Genomic DNA, 16,356 nt, shown 5'->3' with positions numbered 1-16,356 from the left:
TAGCAGTGGAAACCATATCACAACTAGAACAAGAAACAAACATAACAGATCATAACAAACATAACAAATCTATAAAGAACAATTGTAAACTAGCGTGTCCTAAGGTAACTGGGATCTAGCCCAGAAATGTCTTCATCTGTAACTCTTTGACTTCCCTTTTGAAGGAAGGCGTAACATTGTTACGTCTTATTTCAGGTGGTAAGGAGTTCCAAATTCTTGGTGCAATACCCCAGAAAGCTTGATTGTAGGTTTTCTTTTTTATGGAATTTCAGTGGCTTGACAGTAAAGTGCTAGAGGATCTAGAGTCCCAGAGAGCTCAAGTTTTTGCGCTAGATATATTGGGGTGTTGATGTGTAAAGCTTTATGGGTCATGCATGCAATTTTTAGATGTATCCTTGCTACATACGGGAGCCATTTTAGTGATTTCCACTCAGGTGTGATGTGATGATAGCGTTTGGAGCCTGTAATGAGCCTTGCAGCGCAGTTGAGAGGCCCTAAGTGGCAAAGTCTTCGATCTAGGAAAACCACAGAGGGGTGCGCTACCATAATTCAGTTTAGAGATCCTGAGTGTTTGCACCGCAGTCTTGAAGTCGTTGTGGGGTAGGATTGGTTTTATTTTCCTTAGGACTCCAAGTTGGAAGCTTGCACCTTTGGTGAGAGCACAAATGTACTTTTGCATGTTCAGATACTTAGCTAGCATTATTCCCAGAGAGCTCGCGGAATCAATGGTGTTTCGAGTGCAGTTGAGAGCTGTGAGTTGATGCATCCATTCTTCAATGTCTGGAGAGTGTTTGGCTGGGGCGATAAGGAGAAATTCTGTTTTGAGAGTGTTTAGTTTCAAGTGATTAAGAGTCAACCAGCTTTGTGTTTCCTGAAGAGTTGAGATGAGGGACCTAATGTCCTAAGGGGAGTAGACTTTCAAGTACAGTTGAGTGTCATCAGTATACATGTGATAATGGATGTTGGACAGTTTCAGGATTTCTGTTAGAGGCTCCATGAACAAGATGAAGAGGGTGGGCACAAGCGTGGACCCCTGTGGCACCCCCAGAGTGAGCGGAGCACAACGCCTGATTCACCCTGAGTCTTTCTGTTCTTTAACACAAAGACTCAAGGTGAAGGAATGAGGAGAACCAGTTTAGCACAGTCCCCGATAGCCCCAACCTGTGCTTCAGTAGCTCAATAAGGGTATCATGTTTAACCATATCAAAAGCTGTCGCTAGGTCAAGGAGGATCAAAAGGCATGATACATTTAGGTCTAGCACACGTAGAGCATCATCAACAATGTGGGTAAGAGCGGATTCCGTGCTATGACACTGACGGAAGCCCAACTAGAATTGGTCCAGCAAGTAAAATTGTTCAATGTGGCTACATAGCTGTATGTGTACGCATTTCTCTTGGAGCTTACACAGAGTAGGAATGTTGGAAATTGAGTGAAAATTGTGACGGTTAGTATGGTCTGTTGTCAGCTTTTTAAGGATGGGGTGACCTGGCCCGATTTAAGGCAATCCAAAATGATACCTTGAAGTAGAGAGGCGTTCATTATCTTTGTCCTAAGAGGGAGTATGGATTGTCTAATCTCAATGAAGAGATTCGATGGTATGAAATGATTGGATGGTTTCAGAATGGCCAGAGTTTTGCGAATGGTGCTTTAGTCCAAGGTTTGGAATGTGCTCCAAGATTCATTGTTTGGGGGGGACCAGAATGGGAGGCGGCATCCCCGACCCAGAGGTCAGATAGGAGACAGGAAGGTTCTCCAAAGCTTTCTGTAGTTCCAGTTCGATCTTTGTTGTCTTGTCCTGGAGGAAGGCAGCAAGTTTCTCACAATTAGGCTGCAAACAGAATTCCATTGAGGGAGGGTTGGATTGACTGTTTGGTTGAAGCTTGAGGAGTTCAAACAATTTCTTTGGCCGGTTCCTGGCTTGCTCTAGTTGCCTATTGGTGTTGGTGTTGAATAAGGCCTGTCAACACCAATATGCTAGTCTACAAAGGTAATTTGTGAGATTTCATGTAACAACATAACCGTCTGCAGGCTTTGACATATACTTATCATAGTAAATAAATCCGACCTACTACCTTTGTCATAACTTAATAAACAGACCAAATCTATGGCATCTGAAATAACTGTCCCAGTGAACTAATCAAGCCTATGAACATTATGTTTTTCCACAAGGCAACCACCAGGTATAGTGTAGTAAACTTAACAATTTGTACAAAATAACAGTTATCAAAAAAGTACAAAGTCCCTCTTTAAGGACAGTTTGATTAAGTGGATCACCAAAACCAAACACTAACTACTGTAATCTGTAAGATTCCATGTAACAAAATACTGCCTCCCGGCTTTAGCCCAGTGTAATATCATTCCACCACTATTATCTTTTAAACACATGTTTCACAATAAGCAAGTCAGTCCTACTGCCTTTTCTATAACTTTTCATAAGAAACAGATCAATCATATGGAATTTGATCATTCTTTCCCCAATGAATCAATAAGGTCCACAGCCTTTACCATCAGCTTGACCATATAGGCAACACAGATCTACTAAAATGAACATAAACTGCCAAACATAGTGCATTCCAGTTCTAAAATTACAAATATGACCACATTTACAGTTGACAAAATAATATAAACCCCCACCTCCCCCCAAAAAAGAGGGCCTAGTAAGGATTATCAGTGTGAAAACAACTTACTCCTTCGTTTTGTCAGAAGTCAGGACCTACACCAACACCATTGCCCACTACGGTCATTTTTGAGATTTCATAGAAAATACCAGTCTTCATTCTGTAAAACAGCATGATTACAATCCAACTTTAAAGGCTTATTAGCTATAACAAATGTTTTTCTCAATAAATAAACCAGACCTACTGCCTTTGTCACAACTTCTCGTAATAAATAGATCAAACCTATGGCATATACCAGTGCGAGTCTCTTATCCCCATGATTTGACAGGGTTAACTAACACCAAAACCCTTGCCTACTACAGCAATCTGTGAAATTCCAGGTGACGAACTGCCTCTCTGGAACTTTTAATACACAATGCTAACAATGTTTAAAGACCTATTTACTTTGGCACATGCTTCTTATAATTAATATGACAGGCCTACTACCTTTATTGTAACTTTTCACAAAAAGCAGATCACACCTATAGCCTTGACCATTGGTTTGCCATTATAACCAGCTTAGTCCTGCTGTACTGAGCATATGCTTTCCAACAAAGCAAAAACTGCAATGCAAGCATGTGTGCCTAATCAAATACTGCACTCACGAGAACAAACATATGGGACGAACCAAGGTCACTATCTTAGTAGTGCTTCTGAAAGCTCCTTTTCTGTTGATCATATGAGGTAAGGTGATAACTGCGCTGACAATCTAAACCTAGAAAGGAGTTCTGTGGTATGGATTACTGGAAGGATACAAGTAATACAAAGGGATATTAAAGAACCTACACTCCAGGGGAGTAACAAACATAAGAGGAATTAAAATTGTCTAATAGGATGCAAGCGAATGTGAGTCACAAGAAAAATCTACCAATGGCAAGCAATGGGCTGACCCAATGCACATTAGGTATTGGTATTGTCCACAACATGACCTCGACAACAGACCGGTAAAAGGTTGATAGGTAAGTATTTACAATGCAATAGGTCTTGCATTACTAAAGGTCGAGCTATTGGCACTGTAATATTATTTGTAACACCAATAGCTCATCCTGACAGTAATGCGAGACCAAGAATGGATCTCCAACAAGACTCTCCGCAAAAAAAGTCATTGTTCTATGTGCCACAAATTTGATGTGAAGATGTCTCTTGTTTTTGAAATTCTATTGCCATTTTGTAAGACTAACAACAGTGGCCAAAAACCCCAAAATATATCCTATCCATTCTTTACCCTTCATATCATTACAATGCCTATTTGTAATATAATTATAAGTAAGGCTCCCTGTTTTTTATTTTACTTATTTTTACAGATAAATACAGACAGAAAACAATGTGCTTTCTGTCTGCATTTATTTTTTAAGGTGGATAAATACAGAAAATGGTGCTTCTTTAAGTGACTCTTCGTGCTGTCTCTCATGAATTATAGCCCAACAGGTGAACAGCTGGACAGCATGGGAAATGAAAAAAACAGGATGAAATTTCTTTAAATAAAGGCATATGTCAACATACATTTGTGCTATAATGCTAATGTTTACCAGTGGATGTATTTTTATGTAATTAATATTTGGCAGCTTAAATAGCTAAAACACAACAGACATTAAAGTATGAATGCACATAGATCAGTTAAATAAATATGGAAATGTACAGTTTTACAACTTAATTTTTACGCAAAACACTAAATAAATATGGATAAATACACATAAAAAGGCCAAAAAATAAATTTAAATCAATACAGACGGACATGTTAAAAAAAATGACAATAAAACCGGTAGCCCTAATTATAAACCACGTACCGGGGGCAGACATATCTCTGACGAAATTAGTGTTTGTAATATTGTATTAAATCAGTATGTTTTTGAATATATTATGTGGCATCATTATATCATAAACATTGTTATTTTCGAAAGTCCTCCGATTAAATCCAATTTTATGGGCACGCTCCAGTGAAGATCACCATAATCAATTAAATTATACATTTTAAACGAATGTCATGAACATCATAGCACAACAAATGGTTGGGAAACACACTGCAGTCTCACAGGACCAGGTCCAGCAACCGAGACAAATTTAGGTTAATGTAAGGGGGCATCATATCTGGGTGATAATCCAGTTCCTCAAGAAATGGGTCTGAAAAAACTGTTTCGTTCGTCAACCTTCTGTCACTTTCACAACCTCTTATAGGTTTCTCTGACGATTGTGCACCTTCTCAGAACCTCAATTCACATGACTTTTTCTTAGGAGGGCCCACCGCTGGCCAGTGCATAGCTACATGAACCATACATAAATCGAGACCCGTGGCAGAAGGTTTATTTTTTTATGCAAGAAATATTACCAAAAAGTACAACCTAATGGACTCTATCCCGCTGACTCGGCCAGGAATTTTACCTTCACCTTCCAGAAGCACTTAATTCTGAGTCATTCCTGCCATGTGAGTTAGAAGATGTTGTGGCGATCTCTAAACCTTGACGAACACTCACTGTATTATTTTGATTTTTTTACATCAGGTGTGGTTCAAAGTAGGACTGTAAAGACATTAAAATTAAATTATCCTGAAACATGAGTTCATAAGAAAGCATCTTGGAAAACAGACAAGCACGCTTCCACCCACTATCTTCCCTTGTGAAACTACAATCCCCCTCCAACTTCCCTTTCAGCTTTTGGATTATTCTGTAGAAGAGCAAAAAACCATGTAGAGTTCAATGATATGCCCAACAGTAGACAGGTTTTATGTACAAAATAAAACTCCAGTGCGCAAACTGTGCAGGGGTTGCAATTGCAAGTGTTTCTGAGTTTCTTGGGAATTTACGGAGTGCGATAAAATACATATACCAGATAAATTCCGACAGGTAAAACCTACCATCATTTAACAGGGGGAAAAGGGCTTGGTAAATACTGAAATGTACACATTTTGGTACGGAAAGCACCAATATTTGCATGGTTATTTTTTTCAAATCTTTTTATTAAGCATTTTTATATTTATACATATACAGAATAGTATGCAATCTGCAGACATAACATACATTTATCCAAACCGTTGCTGAATACATATTGAGTAATGTCATAGCAGGGATTGCAGAGGTGTGTAGGACAGTGTTTAATAAAAATGCAGACTACTGCAACAGATCAGCGAAGGCATAAGGCTGCTGTTGCAATAAAAAGATAAAACACATCTCAACTTCAAACGGTAGAACTAGCTCAGACCTGCACGCTGTCCAAGGAGAACCGATACAATACTAGTGCACGGAAATGTATGTTAACTAAACTGGGGGCGGAGGGGGAGAATCCACACTCAGAAATTAATGTGCCAATCAGGGAAAAACAAAAATCACATATGGGCGTAGGTGTAGGAAGCTGGCTCTGTATATACTATACCAAAGTGAGGTATGGTGTACACAGAGTCCAGTGGCACCCAAAAGGTAGGTAGAGGTACAGTAGATAGCACCTCATTCTCTATTTGTGGTAGTGTGGTCAAGCAGTAAGGCTTTATCAGAGGAGAGTGTTAAGCATTTGTGGTACACACTCAGTCAGCAAATTAATTCACACACTCAAATACTGAACTTCAGACCAATTGTTTTTGTATAAAAATATTCTTTTAGTTATTTTATTTCCTAGAACCAAGCAAGCCTGGCTCAGGTAAGTGATAAATACTTTGTAGTAAATATACAGTTGTAACACAGTTTGGATTGCAATTGCAAATGTACTTTGATTTGATTACAGTAGTGTTACTGATAATGCAATGCTTTTCAGACTACAGTACATTTACTTTGTAAAGGATTTTTAGTAAAGTTACCGGTAAGTTACTTTTGAGATTACTTTTGTTACACAGTGTAGTATACCCGGATACTTCACTGGGACATTTCCTGTAAACAGGTAAGTAAAATCGTTTTTGTTAGTTAGTACAATTTTAAAGAAATTCTTTAGGTTTTTCAACTCCACATTTAGAAACTTTTCATAGAAAAACAGTCAATGTTATCCTATGGAGGAAAAAGTGTTATCGGTTTAAAGGTAAGTACTTTGTTGTGGGAGTTGGTGGTCTGGGGTTAGACTCAGGTTTCCCCCAGGGTCAAGGGTGCACTCTTGTTACACCCTCAGCGGCACTAGAGCGTCCAATTGCAGAGTGCTGAGGCCCAATGTTATCCAATGGGGGAAAGGGGGCCTCTGGTTGGTGGCTGCTGACGAGCAGGCCACTGGGTTGTGGGAGCAAACCTCCTGGACTTAAGTTCAGGGTAAATGGGGGTTTAGGCCAGCACAAAAGTTACACCCTCAGCGGCACTGGAGCGCCGGATGCAGAGTGCTGTTTTGGCTTCGGAAGCCCTGTAGCTTTCAATGGGGAGTGTCCGGTTTGCAAAAGCACTGCAGGCTCGGGGAAGAAGGTCTTCTGGGTGTAACCACCACTTGGAGAGGTAAGTTCGGATCTTGGGGGTTGGTTAGGCACCGTGGTTGGGCCACCCAAGGCCTTGGGGCGTCGGGGTGCCTTTTAGGGTCAGATCTTCTTACGAGCTCCTGGTTGCGGTTGGGGGGACCTTCCGGTTTAAGGCTGCAGGCTTCGGCTGGAGGCTTGAGGCAGGTCAGGGGTCGCCGGATCTCGGGTCAGAATTGCCAGGGAGACCTCCTCTAGGTGTTGGGCCACTCGAACTAGGGCTGTGGGCGTCGGGTGCAAAATGGTGCAAATTTGCGGATCCTTGCGGAGCTGGAGTCTGGTGTTTGAACAAATCCAGTGTTCACAGGAGTCAGAGTCTTTGGGATTGAAGGCCGGCAGGTCCTCCGGGCTTCTCGAGGTTGCTGGCTGCAGGACATACCAGGATTTCGCTGGAGCAGGTTTGAGGTGTGTACAGGCCGGTAGGGCTGGGGCTAAGTAAGTGGGCTTCCTCCTCTTGTTATCTTCGGCACGGTTGTTCGGTCCTTCTTTTCTTCTTGCAGGTTCTTGTCTGAGGAAGCAAGGTTCAGGGGTCCCCCCTAAATACTAGATTTAGGGGTGTTACAGGTATGTAAGAGGTAGGGACCAATGGGTCCCTTCCCTGGGGTGGTTACCCCCCTATTGTGTCCTGTTTGTATGCTGTCAAGCTTGACAGTGATCCCAACTGCACTCATTTGGGAGATAAAGAAATCTTCATCTACTTCCTAATTCAAAGTAAACAACGGTGTATCCAGTGAAGATTGAATATCAGTTTGGTTTATTCATATTTCACAGGTGTTCAAATTTTCACGCTGTTACATCACAGCTTAATCTTCAATTTATCATGGTAAATCAATCATTTCCAAAACTGTTCATTGGTAATCCAAGTCAATAATCACGAGTATCTTTCAAATACCCTATGCATTTCGTGCGAACCGCACTTCATCAGGGGAAATACATGTAATCTATGGAAGGAATGAAAGTGAAAAAATATGTCAAAGATAGGGAAGCGGACTGGCATCTAATTAATTAATGGTAATAGAACGCGTTGCTCGTGATAAAAAGCATAAGTGACCTAATCGTGAATATTTGTCAGGAGTGTGATATCATGGCTACGTGTATGTTATGTTGAGACTGCGTATGTTAAACGCTCTCACTGCGTATATCGTGCCCGTGGATCATCGTATATACTTACTATTCGTGTATATTATTATGTGGTCTCTTATCATAGCGTAGCGAGACTCTAAATGGGAGAATGTTTATTGCAAAATTATTGGCCTTACGGCGGGACCATAGTTCGATGATGGTTGGGTGGTGCTCCTACTACGTGGTACTCAGGTCGTAAAAATCAGTGTGCGCAAGTTAAAGATGGTATATGCTACGCGTTACTCCACGGTATTGAGCGTGTGTCTAGGGTTCTAATTTGTACGAGCAACCTGCTTACCGGTATTCATGAAAGTTGTTCCAATCTCTGCTCGCGATGTAAATGTTCGGTGCTGTGTTCAGACGAAAAAACGCGGCGCATGCGCTTGAAAGATTGTTATGAGTTTCTAAGACGATAACCCGGAAGTATTGTCACGTGGCGTTAAAATCTTCGTGAAATTGTTAATTATTCTAATGTTGCCGGATTAAAAGCGTGACGTGCATTAGATGATGTGCAAGAAATGAGTTAAAAAATATTAAGTGGTGAATCCTACGGGGCGGTTGATCACTAAGGAGGTCTGTAACTGGCGGCCATCTTGTGATGGTGTAGTATGTATAGGAATGGAGGGTCAACCTCACTGTCACGTGCTTTTACGAGTCAAGGGTGAAAATGTTTCTTACAAAACAATATTAAAAAACATTTTCTAATTCTCTATATATACATTTTAACTCCAATTCTCAATTAAGCAATTTGAATTGAAAAACAAGTTTAAGAATGAATTTTAAGAATGCCCAACAAAGTCATAATGCTCATTTAAAGTCCATTTACAAAAAGCAACTGTATTCTAGTCGATAATTCAATCCAGTCGGGTTGCATGAGTTCAGTTTCTTTTCTGTTATCAAAGCCTAGGTTCACAGGGACAATCTCCAAGATCATGAATCTGATCTGGCTGATGTTATGATTGTTGGTGGCGAAATGTGCGGCCACCGGAGCTTTCATGCTTTTGTTTCTTATTGTGCTCTTATGTTGTGTCATGCGAATTTTTATTTTCCTCTCGGTTTTTCCTACGTATAGAAGACCACACGGGCATTTTAATAGATATACCACGTTTTTCGTATCGCAGGTGGCATTGATGGAAAGTTTGATCGTTCTGCCTGTGGTTGGATGGTTGAGGGTGTTACCTTGAATAATGTTGCAGTGTCCACAGTTCATACATGGAATGGTACCAGTGTAAGTGATGTTGGGTTCTCGAGGTTTGGATTCAAGTAAGTCTTTTAGGTTTCTTGATCTTTGATAGGCAAATAGAGGCTTCGTGAAAATTCCTTTAAAATCTGGTTAATTTTCCACCATTTGCCAATTCTTAAGAATGATTTTCTTTATCTGTTCACTCCTGGTTGAGAACTTGGATACAAATACTGGTCTGTTTTGATTAATATCCTTAATGTGTGTTTTCAATAATTCTGATTTGCTGATGGTTTGTGTTCTTAGTTTTGCCTCATCCAGAATGTTTTCAGGATATTTACGTTCTCGAAATTTCATGATCATCTTTGTTTCATTGGATTTGTATATATGGTCATCCGATGATATTCTCTTCAATCTTAGCAATTGTGAATATGGTAGGTGGCGTTTCAGAGACATCAGGTGACAGCTATCAAATAGCAAAGTATTGTTCCTGTCCGTACTTTTGGTGTAAACATCAGTAGAAAAATGATTATTCTCAAGAGATACTAGGACATCCAGGTATGGAATGGCTCCAGGGCTGGTAGTGTGTGTAAACTGTATGTGGTCATCAATTTCATTGATGTACTTGATAAAATCCTCAATTTTTGTCGGTGGTCCTTTCCATATGAGGAAAATATCATCTATGTATCGCCAGTATCTGTGAATTTTATTCTGCCATCTAGGATTATTCAGAATGCTGTCAAGTTCCAGACGGTGCAAGAAGAGATTAGCGTAGCTGGGGGCCGCACAATTCCCCATAGATGTTCCGGCTAACCGACAGGACCTCTGCGACAGACTCAGCGCCTTCTTTCACCACAAAATCAAGACCATCTATGACAACTTCGACGACAACAACCACCACGAGGAACCCCTTCCCATCGTTCCCAGCACCACACAGCTGACATTGGACAGGTGGACCGCCCTCAGCACCGAAGACACCCTGAAGACTATGAAGACCATCCACTCCGTGGCCCCCATGGACCCCTGCCCCCACCACATCTACCACAGAGCCACAGACATCATCGCCCAAGCTTCAACGAATCATCAACTGCTCCTTCGAGACTGCCTTCTTCCCCGATGACTGGAATCACACCAAGAGCAACACTCTCCTGAAAAACCCTTGGTGGACCCAACCAAACTCAAGAATTTCAGACTGATCTCCCTCCCATATCCGGCCAAAGTCATGGAAAAAGCCGTCAAAGGTCAACTCGCCGCCTTACTAGAAGAAAACAACATCCTCGACTCCTCCCAATCTTACTTCAGGAAGAACCACAGCATCAAAACCATTCTTCTTGCGTCGACAGATGGCAACCGCTCCCTCCTCGACAGAGGAGAGACTGTGGCCCTCATCCTCCAGGACCTCTCCACGGCCTTTGACACAGTTTCTCAACATTCCCTAGCCCTCCACAATGCGGGAATCCGCAACAAGGCCCTCAACTGGATCCGCTCCTTTCTCTCCAGCAGAAAATAATGGGTCAGACTCCCTCCTTTCCTTTCAGAACCCACACCAACACCTGCGGAGACCCACAAGGATCCTTCATCAGCCTGACCCTGTTCAACGTCTACATGGCCCTGTTCGCATCCATTGTCAGATCACACGGACTCAACATCATATCGTACCTAGCAGTTACCCAACTCATCCTCTCCCTATCCAACGAACCCAACACCACCAAACACAACTTTCAAAACGGAATGGCAGCAGTCGCCAGGTGGATGAAGAACAGCTGCCTACAACTCAAATGGACAAAACTGAGGTGCCCCAATGCCTGGAATGACACCAGGTGGCCTCTGCCCTCGGGAAGCCCCTCCCCCAGGGCCCACGCACGCAACCTCTGAATCATCATGGACTCCAAAGTCAAAATAGACAACCAGATCAATCCCGTCACCTTTTCCTGCTACCACACACTCTGCCTACTCCGAAAGACCTTCAACTGGATTCCCCCCCGAACACTGGAAAACCGTCACCCACGCCCTCATTAGCGGCAGACTGGATTACAGCAACACCCTCTACGCCAGGATCAACAAGAACCTCACCTGCCAACTCCAGAATGTCCAGAACTCTGCCGCCAGACTAGTCCTCAACCTGCCGCACCACTGCCACATCAGCCAACACCTACGTACACTACACTGGCACCCCGTTGAGAAGAGATTCACCTTCTAGCTTCTTATCCATGTTCACAAGGCCCTTCACAACACCGGACCCGCTTACATAAACCACGCCTCACGTTCCACGCACCCCAACGATCCCTCCGCTCGGCCCAGCTCTCCCTTGCGATGGTCACGCATCAAGAAGACCAGAAAAGGAGGACACTCCTTCTCCGTCCTTGCTGGCAAGGCATGGAACTCCCCCCCTTGCCACCTCCGACAGATGCCATCACTCCCCAAGTTCTTGAAGGACCTCAAGACCTGGCTTTTCGACAAAGCTCTGTAAACTTCTGGGAGCTGCGCACCCCGCTCCCTCCTTCAGCTTCTTGAGACCCTCTCTGGGTGAGTAGCTGCGCTTTATAAACCCTTGATTGATAGATTGTTTGAACTAGATGATCTATTCGAACATGGAGGTCATGAAGATGTGAATAGAACAAATAAACCCTTGTTGAGGCATTATACAAACACCAGATATTTGGGAGACTCCAGTGACTTAGCCAGCCAGATAACGAATGTGTGTTCAAAGTTGCAACTGTGCGAGGGGGGAAGGAGCGGTCCATTTCAACATTCAGGACTCTATTAAAGTCCCCACCAAATAACCTGGTGAGTCCACTCTAGTACAACAGAACCCCAGACCGAGTATTCAGGAAGGCTGCCTGCTCGGAGTTAGGAGCATATATTGCTCCAAGCAGCATATGATGACCCTCCAAATTGCCTTCTATGAACACTTAGCACCCACTTTTATCTACACTATAGCGATACCGGGAACCTGAGTTGACCTGCAAGTAAGTAGGTACCACAACAGAAATCTGCAACAGTGTAAAGGCCAGGGGGCAGAGTTCTTAGTGGCGCCAAACAGTGCAGGGAAAGCCCAACAGGGGGAGGAAGTCAGCACTTGCACAGCAGCAGCATCAAGGTAAGTGGGCCCTCCTAGCGGGATGCACAAACACTGCAGCCCAGGTCCTCCCACTAGAGGAGACCCATGTCAGGTCACAGAATCTCTCTGTGGGGTTTTCGCCAGGGATCAGAGTGCCCCACTCACTCAAGGGCCGACAGGGACTATCACCCAGAAGCCCCAGGAAGGCCACCTCTACCATAGATCACACCAGGAGCCTCAAAGGTTTCTGCTCCACGCCCCAACCACTGCCGCAGGTGTAAGAGCCATCTAGTCAGCAGCCAGAGACCAGCTGGCAGGCAGCTATGCAGGGCACAGAATGGTAGGTCCTGGTGCCCCTTGTCAGACAATCTCCACGAGTTTTCCGCTCCCGCTGCCCCAGACACCAAGTTCACTCACTTACAAGATAGGCCCCGCCCGGTATGAAAAAGGATGCAGTCTCTAGCGGTGTGTCACTGGGCGGGGAAGGCCAGGCTGCAGGGCACCTTGGGAAAGCAGGTGCACCCACTACTCCACAGTGCATCGCCAGGTCCGTGGGCCTCCCAGGTAGCCCCACACCGCCGTCGGCAGCCTCACTCACCAGCATCCTGGCCCGCACAGTCTTACAGGGGCAGAGATGTGTCCTACGCACCACAGGTCTTCAGGACCCAACAAGGCAGAGGGAGGGGAAAAGCCACTAGTGTCTTTGCAGTGTCACTATCACTAGGGGAGCAGGGTATCTCGCTCCGGCCACTCATCCAGGAAAAGAGGCAGTCTCCCACACGGCTAGGCCTCAGTGTGCCATAAGGTAGAGAGATGAACGAAGAGGGTTAGGAAGAACGTGGTGTCGAGTCAGGTATGTGAAAAGGGAAGGTTGTGGTTTAGTCCTTTGTGAAAAAAATGGGGAGAGATTCGGATGCGAGTAAAACTAGTGGGAAGAGAGGAGGATAAGAATGTTGTGGTGTTATGAAACTGATGCAATTGTCGTAGGGTAAGGAGTAGCACAGAAGCTGGGAGACGTTTTTAGGTCTCGTGACCTACAATGCGCGCAAGCGCATTGAGGAGCGAGAATTCAAGTGCTCGAAATCCTCTTCAAACCAAGGGCTTCGTTCCTTGCGGTTTTCTTGAAGTTCACGTGGCCACAGGCACGCGCTTTTGGGCCATAAACTCTGTTCCCCACAGCCTTACATTCATTTCTCCTCCCCCTCCCCAGCCAGCTTTCCCCAGGCCGTAGCAGCACTCCTCCCACACCAGCACCTCCCCTCTCTCTCCCCGCAAACACAGCCTTTACTTTAATTTCTCCTCCCCCTTCCCAGTCATGCCGAATTCTCCTCCCACCTCCCACGGCCGTCCTTTCTGCCCGCACGAGCCTTCTCTTCTCTCTGCTCTCCCCTCAGGCGCCGTGACATACTTCAAAGGCTTATCACTTCACACGGCCGCAGGCCGTGCAACCAGAGCACTTCAGTTGGTGCGCAGCCCCCCTCCCAGCACTGCCTTGTTACTCTCGGCAGCCAACTTTCGTTTCATGGTGGAACAAACCTCACTGATAACACTTCACACGGCCGCAGGCCGTGCAACCAGAGCACTTCAGTTGGTGCGCAGCCCCCCTCCCAGCACTGCCTTGTTACTCTCGGCAGCCAACTTTCGTTTCATGGTGGAACAAACCTCACCGATAACTATCGTCTATTGTAGCGAACAACACCAGGTTCAACTTGTGACTTCAGGCGCTACACGCATCTTTGCAGGGTGTGTGCACAACCTAACGCCATTTTTTGTAGCTACCTTTAAGAGTATCAATGGGTATTACGACCCTGTCTACGTGCCTTGAAGTAGCATCCTGATGGCTTAAGGTGCTTGCTCACAAGTCCGCACTCGATGCACTCTCTTATCTTCTCCTTCCTGCTACCCAGGCTCCGCATTTCACCCATTGAAATAACTTTAGAGCAGCATAAAAGGGTATACAAACAAAGTAATGTAACTAAACAGAACATATATTCTTAACTAAATGTGGCATATACATGGATAATATATGGAACGTATGTAAGCATAACATACCATATGTAGAGTGCAGAGTGCAGATTCAGAGTGCAGTGTGCAGAGTGCAGATTGTGAGTGCAGATTGTGAGTGCAGATTATGAGTGCAGAGTGTGAGTGCAGATTCAGAGTGCAGATTCAGAGTGCAGAGTGTAGATTGTGAGTGTAGAGTGCAGAGTGCAGATTGTGAGTGCAGAGTGCAGATTGTGAGTGCAGAGTGCAGATTCAGAGTGCAGATTCAGAGTGCAGAGTGCAGATTCAGAGTGCAGATTGTGAGTGCAGAGTGTAGATTGTGAGTGCAGAGTGCAGATTCAGAGTGCAGATTCAGAGTCCAGATTCAGAGTGCAGATTCAGAGTGCAGATTCAGAGTGCAGATTCAGAGTGCAGAGTGCAGAGTGCAGATTCAGAGTGCAGATTCAGAGTGCAGAGTGCAGATTCAGAGTGCAGATTCAGAGTGCAGAGTGCAGATTCAGAGTGCAGATTCAGAGTGCAGAGTGCAGAGTGCAGATTCAGAGTGCAGATTCAGAGTGCAGATCAGAGTGCAGAGTGCAGAGTGCAGATTCAGAGTGCAGATTCAGAGTGCAGATTCAGAGGGCAGATTGTGAGTGCAGAGTGCAGATTGTGAGTGCAGAGTGCAGATTGTGAGTGCAGAGTGCAGATTGTGAGTGCAGAGTTTAGATTCAGAGTGCAGATTCAGAGTGCAGAGTGCAGATTCAGAGTGCAGATTGTGAGTGCAGAGTGTAGATTGTGAGTGCAGAGTGCAGATTGTGAGTGCAGAGTGCAGATTGTGAGTGCAGAGTGCAGATTGTGAGTGCAGAGTGTAGATTCAGAGTGCAGAGTGCAGATTCAGAGTGCAGATTCAGAGTGCAGAGTGCAGATTCAGAGTGCAGATTGTGAGTGCAGAGTGTAGATTGTGAGTGCAGAGTGCAGATTCAGAGTGCAGAGTGCAGATTCAGAGTGCAGATTCAGAGTGCAGATTCAGAGTGCAGATTCAGAGTGCAGAGTGCAGATTCAGAGTGCAGAGTCCAGATTCAGAGTGCAGATTCAGAGTGCAGATTCAGAGTGCAGAGTGCAGAGTGCAGATTCAGAGTGCAGAGTGCAGATTCAGAGTGCAGAGTGCAGATTCAGAGTGCAGAGTGCAGATTCAGAGTGCAGAGTGCAGATTCAGAGTGCAGATTCAGAGTGCAGATTCAGAGTGCAGATTCAGAGTGCAGAGTGCAGATTGTGAGTGCAGAGTGTAGATTGTGAGTGCAGATTCAGAGTGCAGAGTGCACATTCAGAGTGCAGATTCAAAGTGCAGAGTGCAGATTCAGAGTGCAGAGTGCAGATTCAGAGTGCAGATTCAGAGTGCAGATTCAGAGTGCAGATTCAGAGTGCAGAGTGCAGAGTGCAGATTCAGAGTGCAGAGTGCAGATGCAGAGTGCAGATTCAGAGTGCAGAGTGCAGATTCAGAGTGCAGAGTGCAGATTCAGAGTGCAGAGTGCAGATTCAGAGTGCAGATTCAGAGTGCAGAGTGCAGATTCAGAGTGCAGATTCAGAGTGCAGAGTGCAGATTCAGAGTGCAGATTCAGAGTGCAGAGTGCAGAGTGCAGATTCAGAGTGCAGATTCAGAGTGCAGATTCAGAGTGCAGAGTGCAGATTCAGAGTGCAGTTGCAGAGTGCAGTTGCAGAGAGAACTCAGCAGCACCACCACAGCATCACTCAGCAGCACCACAGCATCACTCAGCACCACCACAGCATCACTCAGCACCACCACAGATTCAGAGTGCAGAGTGCAGATTCAGAGTGCAGAGTGCAGATTCAGAGTGCAGATTCAGAGTGCAGATTCAGAGTGCAGATTCAGAGTGCAGATTCAGAGTGCAGAGTGCAGATTCAGAGTGCAGATTCAGA

At 44.6% G+C, this 16,356-nt stretch overlaps 1 protein-coding gene across 1 annotated transcript in view; it reads right to left on the bottom strand.

The window, feature by feature from the left end:
- The window catches only part of ZMIZ2 (zinc finger MIZ-type containing 2), a 360,252-nt gene extending 351,692 nt beyond the window's left edge, over window positions 1–8,560 (bottom strand). The window contains exon 1 of the mRNA XM_078666775.1: window positions 8,493–8,560. The gene's annotated coding sequence lies outside the window, so the exon portion shown is untranslated. The remainder of the gene's footprint in view (window positions 1–8,492) is intronic.
- Window positions 8,561–16,356: the final 7,796 nt, after the last annotated feature.

The sequence above is a fragment of the Lissotriton helveticus genome, chromosome 11 (assembly GCF_964261635.1).
Source record: "Lissotriton helveticus chromosome 11, aLisHel1.1, whole genome shotgun sequence".
NCBI lineage: Eukaryota > Metazoa > Chordata > Amphibia > Caudata > Salamandridae > Lissotriton > Lissotriton helveticus.
Note: the sequence above shows the minus strand (reverse complement) of the source record. Positions and strands in the feature narration are given on the sequence as shown.